Below are 10,419 nucleotides of genomic sequence, written 5' to 3'. Positions count from 1 at the left end.
ACTTGAATGTTTAATGAATGACTGAGAATTTCGTTGTCAAAATTCTGTATGACCCCAGAGACTAAGCAGTTACAGCTCTGTAACCCTTTTTTAGAGCTAAATCCAAATCCAGCCCTTATCTTACAGATTAAGCCCACGTTGGGTTTAAACCCATAACGATGACCTCATCGTGCTGTTTGCAGACTGTGGGGGAAACCTCGACTAATACACAGACGAACTATAACAGATCGCTACAAAAACAAGCAGTGAAAGCCTCCCTGTTCACTCCACTTGACTGATGATTCAAAAACACTGCAACAGATTTGAGATGTTCTATTTTTCTACAGTAAAGCTTAGAAATTGATGTAGTTTAAAGTCAGAAAACAAAGGTCTTAAAGTATGAAACATAGTTAAATAAAAGTTTTCCCAACTGAATTTTTATTGGAGCACAAAATTGTTTATTTAAACTATTTTACTTAAGTTGCATTTCGCCTAAAGGGACTTTGAGACACATGCATCTTTAAAACAGAAAAGCAGTGACATGTGTAGAAAATAATGGGTAGTCAGGAAAAGCAGAATATGATTATTTTGGGGGGAAAAAACAACATATCTTATAGGGAACATGCTGAGTGTGAGAGTGATCTTGTTTTCCCCAAAGTTTTCACCAGTCTCCCCATTTGAACCATTTTGTGACTCTACAATAAAAAAAATTGGAGTCTTTGTTCAGGGAGCAAAAGTGACTCAAGCCTAAAGGGAAAGGACATAACAAAGTTTATACCGTGGTAACAGAAAAACCCCACAGCTCCAGATGAGTCAGAATATATTCAACTGATGTGCCTCAAATTGTTTTCCTATATTTTCATGCTTTGGGTTTTACTTTGCATGAGCTCTCTGTTGTTACAAAATCTACTGTTATGAAACAGATTTTTCTTTTCTCACCAAAAATTCTTTCTGCCTTGTAATTACCTACAATTCATACTGTCAGAGCTAAATAAATAACATTGTATACCAGTGTTTTGAATTTTTTTCCTCCCACAAACTTTGTCAGATGAATTGAATTTTAGGTCAGATCTGCAGGTTTGTTTAGCGAGATTTCTTGACTAAAAGACTTTGAGTGTCTGAACAATGTCTTTGAAAAAAACGTTCTGACAGATTTTGCTGTAATGCACTAAAAGCTCTGTGATGGACTGGTGTCCTTTCCAGGGTGCACCCCGCCTCTCTCCCGTAGACAACTGGAGATAGGCACCAGCACCTCTTGTGACCCTTGGGATAAGCGTGAGAGAAAATGGATGGATGGATGGATGGATGGATGGATGGATGGATGGATGGATGGATGGATGGATGGATGGATGGATGGATGGATGGCACTAAAACCTTTGTGTTGCAAAGGTGTTTACATATTTTGTGGAAAATAGTGTGTTAATAGCTCTATGACCCAAGAAAATCAAATTGAGTATTAGGAACATCAGTCTGTGTGCAACAAAACCATATAAAGTTTTTTTATTTAGTGAACTTTAGTGAGTGCTTTCAAAGATAATATATGCCTAATATGCCTTTATAACAACCCTCCCAAAACCACTAGTTCTTGTTAAGGTGAAGCAATATACAGCAAACATTCATTCTGATGGTGTTTACTTAGTCCTTTTTGAGCTTAAAAATAGTTTTTGAGTGGACAGAACACATTGTTGTATGAAGACACTCTGCTAGTAGTACCCCTGTTTCAGAGCTTGGCAGCTGCAATGGTCTTAGGTTCTGCTTTAGTGAACACAGACATTCATATTGTGTCTTATACTTCTTGGCAGCTGATATTTTTTGCACTTTTTCACAGTTGATCTTTGCCTTTTCCTCTTTCTTTGCACACTTATGCTGGTTAAATTTCTGATTTTATTGTACATTGTGATGTGCTCTTGATGTGACGAATACTGACAAAGTGTAGGTTTACTAATAAAAGGACCACAATAAAGTGTAAAACACAGAAATAATGTAAAGTAGGCAAACAGGGTGCATTACCTCAATCAAGCAGAGTGAACAGGCAGCACAGACATTTGTAAAATCATATGTGGAAAGGCACCTTTAAAACTTTGGGTAGGTAGCTGGTCTGTTATGTGTCAAAGTTGCTGCTCCCAGATAATATTTTTTCCATATTACAGACCACCTATTGAACAAATAGCAAACTTCTTCAGTTTGTGAAGTCACTTTTGGGCTGGAAACTTTGCGGTCACATATTTTCTGTTAGATTGGCTTCTTGGGTGCACTAATGCACACAATTTGATGATCCATACAAAATGTTGATGTCTTGGCTCATTTGAGTTATTTTTCTTTCTTCAATGTCCTTTTACTTACTTCAGTTAACAAAATCAGTATAAAGTAACTTTAGAGCTTTGAACCCAATGTAGTAAAGAAATATTATTGTTTTCTTTCATTTTTTTCCTCCTCGATTTATAGTAATATAAAAAATTTAATAAAAAATATATGACTAATTTACTATTTTGTTTTTGTCCAATAAAAGATGACATACAACTATAAAAACATTTTCTATGAGGCAATAGTTGGAGACAAAGTTAGAAATACATTTGAATAAATCAAGATAGCAGCTTATCTTCAAATACGGGCAAAGAATTAAGGCTAAAAATTTGATTAATTAAAGTTGCATGCAGTGTTTTAATGTTACATGAAAAGAAGTCAGGAAAAAAACTAACAGCCTGCAATTCTAGCCATCTAAGATTTTTGGTCCATCTCTGTCTGAAGGCAGTCTTAACTTTTTAATATGTATGTTCTTTATCTTTCTCTATCTTTCTCATAATTTATTCATTGGGACTCAGATTTTAAAGGAAAGTTTCTCTGTGTTTAGGCTTTAAGGATCATTACTGATGCTTTTAAAGACAAACACAGCTTATGTTTTTTTTTTTTTGTAGAGAATTACATGAGAATGGCTCAGAATAAGAATACTGCGGGATATCAAAGCAACGTACAGAAAGCAGTAGCCTTCACAAAAACATCCAGTTTTGACCAAAATATTTAGATTTTATATTCAGTGGCGATTTTTTTAATCTAAAACAAAATGAATTACTCTGAGATTTTTAAAAGGACTGCAGCATTAGGTGGCATCTAGCCAAGTAGCTGATGTAAAATGCTGCATCGCTTGGCAACATACATCATTATCTGCAGGAGGGAATTAACAGAAGTCTGCAGTGGAAAATGTAGAGAGGAATGTCATGTACCTCAGACTGTTCATGTACAGTATGTGGTGTGGGAACCAGTGCCAAGTGGACACAGATTGTCACAGTGTGTATCTGGGGGGGAAGGTTGCTGAATAGAGGTGCGTTCACATGTTTGTGTAGGGTTGGAACTAGACTAGAGAATGAGGGGGAGGGCAGATTCTGTCTCTTTGAAGCTTTGAGCCTATTTATGGGTCCTCATTGAAAGTCTCTTGTGTTACTCATAATCACTTTCCCTCATACAAAGCAGAATCATTGGCCAATCAAGAAATCCACTTAGTTTAATTCCTAAAGGGATTTAACACAAAGGGAAAAAAGATAAATAGCACCTTTCTTTTCATCATATTAACAACCAACAATGAACTAACATAAGATTTCTGATGAAAACAAAATAATTTCAGATATAATTTGGATTATTTTGGTATTAATCTACCATGTGATAAAATGCATTTCTATATGATACGGGCCAATGCTTCCATCAGTCAGGTTGTCCCTAAAAATGTGTGTCATATGATTCAGTGAGGGGATTCATTAAGACTGGCGCCAATCAGTATTGGTGGGCGTGTTGGAGGCTTTTTGTGGGTGGGAGGGATTCTCCATTTCAGGCGGATGATCTCACCTCTGTCTGCAGCTTAGGAGGAAGACTTTTCATTCATGAAGTTCACCCATTCACACATGAGCATGCACACTAATGTGCACGCAAACACACACACATTCAACCAAGCCTTGTCTGCAGAGGATGCAGAGGATGCTGAGGAGGCGATCGTGCCAACAAGGCAGCATCAAGGTGAGGTCATCCCCGGATGTTAAGCTTCCTCCCTGTTTTTAAAATGCTCTAAAATGTTGGTGTTATATTCCATTACATCATTGGATATTATTTGCACCACACCTTTGCATATAACGGATGCTACAGAAAACCGTGGAGGTTATATCTACAGTACGCACCAAACAGACACTATATACATTTTGCACACCTGAATAACAGTTTCCTTGGCTTTGTTCTCTACCAGCACCAGTGAACAATATAGGTAATGTTTTAACACCCTATTTTACAAACCAGGGGTCACTAATTGTGTGTAAACATTGTCCTCTATGGTATGTGAAATGTTTCTTAACTTTAAAGAAATAGTTAAAGCATCTGCATTCAAAGACCAGCGTCCAATGAGTTAACTCTTTAAATTTAGCAAGATCCCATAAAAATGATCAAAGTGAAATGTGGATGTGATCTAATTTTACAATTTTATTTGGTTTGGTTCATATTTACCCCACATTTCTTAAGGCAGACTTAAATCTTCTGTTCAGTCTAATCCTATTACAGTATCAGCTGGTGTAGGATGATATCAAGAGATGCTGCCCAGTATGAGATGCTGTTGTTACACAAAAACAGAACATTTGATATGTTTTAAATCAAATATATTTTCCTGTGACGGCAACATGTGCAGCCCCATGATAAATGGTCTGGTAGTTCTTTTTATTTAAATGTAGCACTTTATATTTGTTTACCAAATTGTTTTTGATTCTTTTTTACTCATGATAATTATTTGGGTGCGCACATTTGGTTGACTCATTTTAAAACATTTTGCTTGTTTGGTTTACTCTAAACTAATGCTTTTCTTTTGAGTTGCCAGTTCCTCGGAGGCTGCCATGTGGGCTTGGCTGGGCCAGTGAAGCAAGAGTCCCAGCGGCAAGGAATCTCAGTCGCACTAAGACCTAATTGGACTCTTCCACTTTTTAGAAGAGGTGTGGGAAGGTTTGAGTTTTTCCACATTGTTAAATTATTGTTGTAATTAAAGTTAGAGAGTTGAATTACTTAAGTTATTTTCTCTCATGTTGCTGATTTTGTATTGTGTAGATTAGCTTGGTCTTTGTGTAGTAGTTTTGCTTAGGTAAATGTTTGTAATGTTCCCTGTTGTGTCAAAATGGCCTGATCAGGCAGTACATATATTCCAGTATATATATTGTGTGTCAGTTTGTTAGCTCAATTAATAGTTCAGTTGGTTGTGTACATTTTTTTTATGTTTAGAGTTCAGATTTTTTGTTGTAAATAAATCTGTTACCATTTTTTCCTCAAACTTCCCTGTGCTTCTCAGATTTTTTTTTTTGGCTTGGTTGCTCACACTCCCTAAATCTTTTTTATGAGTATAACTTTTTGTTTTTAGTTAGCCTTTTCTCTTTGGGGTTGCTGTTTTCTTGCTCTTTCTTAACTATTTGTAACAGGGTTCACTTGAAAGTGAATCTAAATCCAAAGATTTTGGAAGAACAAGGAGTTATTGCTTGGTCCAAAGCATTTTACGATAAGCGTTCATACCTGCCCATAAAAGGTGTACTTACTGAGAAAATAACCATTGGTTCATTGCAAGTGAATAACAGGTTTAAAGAAACTCTTAAATTAATTTGCTAATGATCAATCACTTTTTTTGTTTTTTACTGAAGGCTCTGACCAGTTGCTCTAATTGTTGTTTAATGGCTGCTTGTAGATTCAAAACCTGCGATTCTTAATTTCTTAAAGCTGGAAATGATTGTAAAAAATCTGAATGGAATACTTTTATAACTGGTCTGATTTTCCTAGAGAATACAGTAACTCTCAGCTTTCTCTTACTATTTTCAAGCTGTTTAAATGAATCCATTAAAAACTAAAGTGGTCTGCTCCTTAGAGCCTCTGGCAGTGGCTCGGTAAGGAGAGGGTTAAAGTACAATAAAGGAGGGGGAGAAGCCTTCCTGAAAGTCACATGGTCTTTGCCAGGAAGAAGGGCAAGAAGACTGCAGAGAGGGAGCGCGTGGGTGGGTGGGTGATGGAGACGAGTGAGGGAGGAGTCTGGATCATGTTGCCGTAGTAACTAAATCCTCAGTTGGCCGTGTGAAGTCAGAGGCGTAATATAAGGTGGTGACTGCACTTCCATGCTGGGGGGTGCTGTGAGGGGGGTGGCATGATGGTGCTGGGGTGCAGCAGTGGTGACTCACAGTGGAGAACACGCTCTGCATTCTAATGGAGATGGAACAACTCCTCACAAAGCTTCATCGGCTACATCACCTTCAATCCTCAGCCCTTTCTCCTGTGCAAACTGCCCCCTAACTGATCACCAGCATCCTCTACCTCCCCTTTCCTGAACATATACTAATTAAGTCATTATGATAGTGAAGGGACCATTAGTGTTAGAGTTCTGGTGGCTTCTCTCTCTCATGCTGATAAAGGAAATCTAATAGAGGGAACCAAATGCTTAGACAGGCAAGTAAACTGCAACCATGTAATTGGTGATGGTATAATTGCACAGCAAAGGCAGCAATTAAAGTGATGATATGTGTAAACTACACTCAAGATTATCATTGAATTAACTACACTTCCCAAATACCCTTGAGTGCGGAAGCTCACCAGCTTCTAGGGAGGAGGTGTTAGTAATTATACTGTCCATATTTATGGTGCTTTTTTGGTGTTTAGGGGAGAGGAGTTTTAATTCCAATTGCAGGGAAACTGGTTTGTATCTCCTAAATATATTATGAAAAAAAAATACAGATGTGCTTTTTTATTTTCTTTATAAGTGGTTGAAAAGATAAATGTTGCAAACATAAAAAGGTTGTTAACTATACATAAAAAATGCTTATACAATATACACGAGGTATAACCTTTTTAGGATGATGAACATGTTAATTGTTTTTTTTTTTTAGAATCATTATTCAGTTGAAAGATATTGGAGCTAAAATATGGCAGAAATCATTTCTTTATTTTAATTTCAGAAATGTTTACCTACATAATAAAACAAATACCAAATCAGTGCTTTATGTTGTTTTATTTAACAGCCACAATTTTAAGACCTACTTCAGCAGAGGTGACGTCCCGTTGCCTGACTGCAAATAATTGACTTTACATCGAGCGATGCTCTGCTTTTCCTTTTAAGGAAACATGCAGTGCTGTGGGTTCATTTCCCATCATTGCTGTGTAAAACTGGAAGGAACAGGGAGGGAGGTAAAAAAAAAAAATCTCAGGCTTGTTGACGTCTCTTTGGTCTCCACCCACAACTCAATCTCATGGTATGACTACAGCCAATTGAAAGCAGGCAGATTGGAGATGTCATACGTGGTTAAGTTGTAGTGAGATGTTCCCTTCAAGTTTGTTTATGTCTCCTTGTTTGTGACATTGATTCATTTTTGGGAAGAGGTAATACCAGCTGTGCCCTCTGCAGTCAAACATAAAAAAATAGACATGCCCTGAATATTTTATGTTACATGAAGTCATAGCTTCATTGTATATTTTAGCATATATTTTAGGATACATTTGGGAATCTAATTCAGAAAAAAAAGTTGTGGTAAAGATTTGTCTCATACTACTTTATTTATAAACAGTATTTAAACTAACAATGCTGAACAAAGCAATGTACAGTAAAGTACAGTAAAGATTTAATGTCCTAAACTTATATTTTGGATCCAGGAAAATTCAAAGGTACCAAAGTATGGAAATTAGGCACCGACAGGATTAGGCATGGATTATTTTGGACATCTTGTTTCATATATGATATATTAAGTTAAACCAGCTAGGTACTAGCTGCAGTTGTCTCTGAAAAATCAGCAGATTTTGCACATATTTTGACAGTTCACAAAATATCCATATATTGCATTGCTACAATACCCCAAAAAGAAAACATGGTAGATTTAGGTTTAAGGTTGCATACATTTTTATCATGTTTCTTGTTGATGGAGGAAATTTCCTAACAAGATCCCCAAATGTATCTGATAGATATTTTATGAAGGGATGAGATGGCAAGGACACATTCCAACATTCAACGCACTGTGTATTACCAAAAAATAGATTTTGTAATGCAAAGTTATTCACCTATGGCTTTTCACCCAGCCTCTCTTTTGTTCCAACACGTCACAGTATGGACAAAAAACCTGGCAAGGCAAGTTTATTTGTAAAGCACAATTCAGTACAAGGACAATTGAAGGTGATTTACATTAATTAAACAATAAAATAAAAAAATGAAAATAGAATAAAAACAAATTAAGATAAAAGCAGGTAGCAAAACAAATAAATCAGTTTGAACTCAACCTTAAACGAATAATACCTCAGTTAGCAGTTTAACTCCAACAATCAAGGGCAGTTCTAAACAAATGGGTTTTTAAATTTGACTTGAACTCAGCCTTTCAGCACTTTTACAGTCTTCTGGAAGTTTTTTCCAGATCAGTGGAGCATAGGAACTAAATCCTGCTTCTCCATGTCAGGTTCTAGTTCTGGATGGACAGATTAGGCTTTAACTAGAAGACCTGAGTTGTCTGAGAGGTTGATACACTGACAACCAATCTGGTATGTATTGAGGAGCTGATCCATTCAATGATTTATAGACTAACAGCAGGATTTTAAAGAATATTCTCTGAGCTACCGAGTCAGTGTAAGGACTTCAGAAACGGGATGTAAGGTGTGCTCTACTTTCTTAGTTCTAGTGAGAACACGGGCAGCATCGTTTGCAGCTGTTTGATGGACTTTTTAGGCAAATCTATGAAGACACTGTTGCAGTAATCAGAAGATTATTGCATGAATGAGTTTTTCTAGTCCTTCAATCCTGAAAACGTTCTTCGGTGATAAAAGCCTGACCTAGTAACTGCCCTTATGTGCCTCTAAATGTTTGGGTGTGAGTCAATCATGAGAATCAAATTTCAGTCATTATCAGTGGTTTCTAGCTGCAGCAGCTGAAGCTGTCTGCTAAATCTGGATCTCTCCTCCTTTGATCCAAAGATTATTGCCTCAGTTTTATTTTTATTCAGTTGGAGTAAATTGTGGCACATCTGATCTAGCATCTAGCCTTCAAACAGATACTTAACTGAGTTATTTGATCTAAACTAAGGAATCCACTGCTGTACTGCTAGTTAAGTATTGCTTTGGTAGATTTTTGTTTGTTATAGAATGGGGGGACACTTCTCAAAGCAGTTTGCATAAATATATATGGACCTCCAGTTTAGCTTATATAGCTAACTTTCATGTACACATGTACTCAAACACTAAGAAAGTATTTTTTTTAAACTAAATATCATGTCACTGTTTTTGTGTATTAATAATCCCCAAAAATAAAATAAAATATTTTCTTTCATTTTATGTGTTTCCTTATGTGTAGCATATGTTTAATTTCTGCTCACACAAAAAAAGTTGTTTTTTGCAGTTTATCAAAATTTTCCAAAAATAGATGAGCTGATCTTACATTCATCTAATATATGCTGCACAGCAGCAACTCCCAAATTTGTATTCTAGAGAATCCCATTCTCTAATTATGCAGATTTATGCAAATGGCCTGCTTCGCTGGATCACATATTAGCAGTATCAGGAGTCATTAATTCAGCTAAGGGACAATTTGATATAATAATGTGATGAAACTGATGCCCCCATTACCTCAGGGTTATATTAGTGGAAGAAGCTTGTTTGTTCTTAGTTTGTATATCAAAAATAAAGGAATATATTTCATGAGAACTGAAATGTTTTTTGTTTGTTTTTTTCAGGAAAAAAAATGAACAGAGTGAAGTCATTAATGTATGGTATTGCGGTGCTATTTTTTAGAGTCCATTTATAAATAGTTTAACAGTGATAGAAGACCATGAAGAGGAGTTAACACCTTGGAAGAGTTGATGCTTTCAGTGTGTTGGACCATTCAGATATCTGTGAATGCAGTGTAAAAAACAACAACAGAGCAAACAGAGCTGATCATCAGTAAATTCATTTGTAACAATTTGTAATTCTTTAACGACAACTACTACTGACAAATAGACATGTTTAATACAACAGATATTCTTTAGAGAACCATATATCCCAGTCTAGGCTGAGGGTAAACAGCCTGTAAATAAAAAAAAGATAAAAATAAATAAAAAAATCAAATAAAAAGAAACAACTAGGTAAAATAAGGATGTGAAAAGAATCCTAATTTCTATACCAATTTAATCAGCCATGGAGTACAGACACAAGGTCAATACCTTTCGAGGCCAAGACCAAGACCTTATAAAGTCTTGGTCTTCAATTCAATTCAGTTCTATTTATTTATAAAGCGCCATTTAACAACACATGTCATCTTAAGGCACTTTACAGTTCACTGTAGCTACAGTGGAGAGGAAAAACTCCCTTTTAACAGGAAGAAACCTCCAGCAAACCCAGGCTCAGTGTTAGTGTCCATCTGCCGAGGCCGACTGAGGTTCAAGGAGACAGAAGCAGAGATACAAAAAGCAACTGTAAAAGGCGACCCGGTCCAGG

Source organism: Cyprinodon tularosa, unplaced genomic scaffold (genome assembly GCF_016077235.1).
Source record: "Cyprinodon tularosa strain WSP-4 unplaced genomic scaffold, ASM1607723v1 ctg10, whole genome shotgun sequence".
In the NCBI taxonomy this organism is placed as follows: Eukaryota; Metazoa; Chordata; class Actinopteri; order Cyprinodontiformes; family Cyprinodontidae; genus Cyprinodon; species Cyprinodon tularosa.
The sequence above is the reverse complement of the archived record's forward strand: the minus strand, read 5'-3'. Positions refer to the sequence as shown.